This window comes from Anolis carolinensis, unplaced genomic scaffold (genome assembly GCF_035594765.1).
Source record: "Anolis carolinensis isolate JA03-04 unplaced genomic scaffold, rAnoCar3.1.pri scaffold_10, whole genome shotgun sequence".
NCBI classification, from domain to species: domain Eukaryota; kingdom Metazoa; phylum Chordata; class Lepidosauria; order Squamata; family Dactyloidae; genus Anolis; species Anolis carolinensis.
The window spans coordinates 12,619,909-12,623,921 of NW_026943821.1; positions in this window are offsets into that span (position 1 = coordinate 12,619,909).

A 4,013-nucleotide genomic window follows, 5' to 3' on the forward strand; every position below is an offset into this window, starting at 1 on the left:
GCCACTCTCCAACAGCTCTTACTATCAGGAAGTTCTTCCTAATCTTTTCAGTCGAATCTCTTTCTCTGCCATTTCAAACCATTGCTGCCTTGTGCCCTGGTCTCTAGAGCAGCAGAAAGTCAGTTTTTCCCTCCCTCCTTCCTCCCTCCTCCTCAATGGGACACCATTTGAAATCTTGAAACATGGTTCTCATGTTCCCTCTCTACCTTCTCTTCTCCCAGGTAAACATCTCCCAGGAGGAAAGGAGGAAGGAAAAAGAGAAGGAAGGGAAGACAAAAGGGAAGGAAGGAAGGGAGGGAGGGAGGGAGAGAGAGAGAGAGAGAAGTAGGAATGAAAGAGGAAAGGAAAAAAGGTTGAAAGGGTGGAAGGGAAGGAGGAAAGGAGGAAGAGGGATGTAAGGAAGGAAGGAAGGGAAAGAGGAAGGAAAGGGAGAGAGGGAGGGAGGGAGGGAGGAAAGAGAGAAGGAAGGAAAGACAAAAGGGAAGGAAGGAAGGAAGGAGAAAGAGAGAGAGAGAAGTAGGAATGAAAGAGGAAAGGAAAAAAGGATGAAAGGGTGGAAGGGAAGGAGGAAAGGAGGAAGAGGGAAGGAAGGAAGGAAGGAAGGAAGGAAGGAAGGAAGGAAGGAAGGAAGGAAGGAAGGAAGGAAGGAAGGAAGGGAGGGAAGGAGGAAGGGAGGAAGAGGGATGTAAGGAAGGAAGGAAGGGGAGGAGGAAGGAAAAAGAAGAAGGAAGGAAGGCCAGGAAGGGAGAGAGGGAGGGAGGAAAGAGAGAAGGAAGGAAGGAAGGAAGGAAGGAAGGAAGGAAGGAAGGAAGGAAGGAAGGAAGGAAGGAAGGAGAAAGAGAGGGCGGGAAGGAAGAACGAAGGAAGGAAGGAAGGAAGGAAGGAAGGAAGGAAGGAAGGAAGGAAGGAAAGGAGGGAGGGAGGAAGAGGGATGTAAGGAAGGAAGGACGGAAGGAAGGAAGGTAAGGAAGGAAGGAAAAAGAGAAGGAAGGAAGGAAGGCCAGGAAGGAAGGGAGGGAGGGAGGAAAGAGAGAAGGAAGGAAGGAAGGAAGGAAGGAAGGAAGGAAGGAAGGAAGGAAGGAAGGAAGGAAGAAAGGAAGGAAGGAGAAAGAGAGGGCGGGAAGGAAGAACGAAAGAGGGAGGGAAGGAAGGAAGGAAGGAAGGAAAGAAGGAAGGAGAAAGAGAGGGAGAAAGAGCACGGAAGGGAAGGAGGAAGGAAAGAGAAAGAAGGAAGGATGCAGTGTAATGCAGCTGTATTTCCGATTTGGATTAATACACCACTACCATCCCCTTTCCTCTGCACTTATCAAGGACGGGAAAAATCAGACCTGTATCTCCCCCATCACCAGATGACTGCAGAGCACCAGCACATTGTGCTTCCCCCATGCAGATATCAGCAGAGGCATTCATGTGGCCAGAAGAAATAGGGGACTCCTGACCTGGATGATAAGGTGCCAGTGGGGCTGACATGGTCTAGGCCCAGTGGGATTTCCTAAACTCTGCCTCACCTCCACCATGGGGATAAAGTCCATGATTGCCTCCTGAGCAACTCGGGAGCACGTCTTCTCCAGGGTGGCCTTGGGTTAACAGACTCATGTAGAGGGGACTTTTATCAATACATCAATATTTCCTCCATCCGCAGGTAGAAAGGATTTCATCCAGGGCATACCTTTCCAGTTGTATTCTTCCAGCAATCAGTCAATCTAGAAGTTAAAGAAAACTAAGTCAGAACAATGTTCTACCAAACCCAAGAAACACCTCGGAATGGTCTCAGAGGAAGGGAGGATCAAAGAAACGGACACCTCTGTGATACAAGTCTCTCAACCCACCTGTAACCAAGGACCAGAGAGTGCCAGGAGCTCTCCAGCCTCAACTTGCTTCTTAAAGGGCTCTGTCCCAAAGGAATCAAGGAAGTTCCAATGTCCAATTACAATTCATCTAAGAAATCACTTACTTTATTTGACTATTGCAATTTAATTTAATGTCTTCTACAATTATTATGATTTTTTATTGGTGCCAACCTAGCAGTTCGAAAACATGCAAATGTGAGTAGGTCAATAGGTACTGCTCTGGCGGGAAGGTAACAGCACTCCATGCAGTCATGCCAGCAACATGACTTAGGAAGGGTTTACGGACAATGCCAACTCTTCGGATGTTAGCCCTCCAAATTTCAGAACTTTTCACTTATCCACAGATGTTTCGGAAATTTTCAGTTTTTATAAACAACATTTTTAAAAAAACTACAAGAGCTATCCACTTGAATTTTATATACAATGCACAAGATAACCAGGGCATCAATCTCCAGAAGTTTGAGAAAGATTCATACATCTACAGATGTCAATTTGTATGCATGAATGTAATGAATTTGATCTGAAATATGAATTTAAAATGAAATTATGCACACCCCTAGTAGACAGGTATGTGCTCCCTTGGCCATTGAATGGATTGGTAATTCAGTAAGGTAAGGCACTGGGTGCCTGAGCAACATCTAGCTACATATATAAGAAAAGAAAAAAAGATTGCATTCCTAGGTGCTTCCTTCCAGAATCCGTTGGAAGTTCTGCAATACCCATAATAATAATAATAATAATAATAATAATAATAATAATAATAATAATAATAATAATAACTTTATTTTTATACCCCGCCCCATCTCCCCAAAGGGACTCGGAGCAGCTTACATGGGGCCTGGCCCGATAAAACAAACAAATAACAGTAACAAAGCAATAAAATAATTATCCCAGTAAAAAACACCAACATCAATAAAAACAATCATTAAAATCAACAAGCAGGATACAGTGTTAAAAACAGGAGACTAATTCGTAGATCCCAGGCGAAATGTTATGAAATGGGAAAAGGAAATTTCACAGTTGAATGGACAATAAAGTGCGGTATAAAATGGCAAGACAACAACAATGGGACTATTATGGAATGGACAGATAGATCAATCCAGCAACAACTAAACATCGAAGGCCTTTTGGAAGAGCCAGGTTTTTAAGCTCTTCCGGAAGGAGAGGAGGGTAGGGGCCTGCCTGATCTCTCTAGGGAGAGAGTTCCAAAGCCGGGGGGCCACGACGGAGAAGGCCCTCTCTCTTGTCCCCACCAACCTTGACTGTGAGGGTGGTGGGAGCAAGAGAAGGGCCTCCCCCGACGAGTGAAGAGAACGTGTGGGTTCATAGAGGGAGATGCAGTCTCTAAGGTAGGTCGGTCCCAAACCGTTTAGGGCTTTGTAGGTGATAACCTGCACCTTGAATTGGGCCCGGAAAGTAAATGGCAGCCAGTGAAGCTCCTTAAACAGAGGCGTTGAACGCGCCCTGTAATTCGCTCCAGTTAGAAGCCTGGCTGCCGAACGCTGTACTAGTTGTAATTTCCGGGCCGTCTTCAAAGGCAGCCCCATGTAGAGCGCATTGCAATAGTCCAGTCTAGAGGTAACTAAGGCATGGACCACCATGGTCAGATCAGACTTCTCGAGGAATGGTCGCAGCTGGCGCACAAGTTTTAGTTGTGCAAAGGCCCTCCCGGCCACGCCCGACACCTGAGCCTCAAGTGTCAGCCCCGAATCCAGGAGGACCCCCAAGCTGCGGACCTGCGCCTTCAGGGGGAGTGCGACCCCGTCAAGCACAGGTTGCCATGCAATACCCCGATCAGACGTACGACTGACCTGGAGGACCTCTGTCTTGTCGGGATTAAGTCTCAGTTTGTTCACCCTCATCCAGGCCAACACAGCGGCCAGACACTGGTCCAGAATCCGAGGGGCTTCCTTGGATTTCAGTGGAAAAGAGTAGTAAGAGTTGGGTGTCATCCGCGTAGAGATGGCACCGTACTCCAAAACTCCAGATTACCTCTCCGAGCGGTTTCATGTAGATGTTAAAAAGCATGGGGGACGATAAATGGGTGACTTCCGGTGTGGATTAATGGCGACGGGACAGGTCCTCTGAAGCTCTGACAGAGGATCAGCCTCACCGCACGGCTGGGTAGAGCGGACGCTCCCTCTCCCACGCGGACTGAAGCGG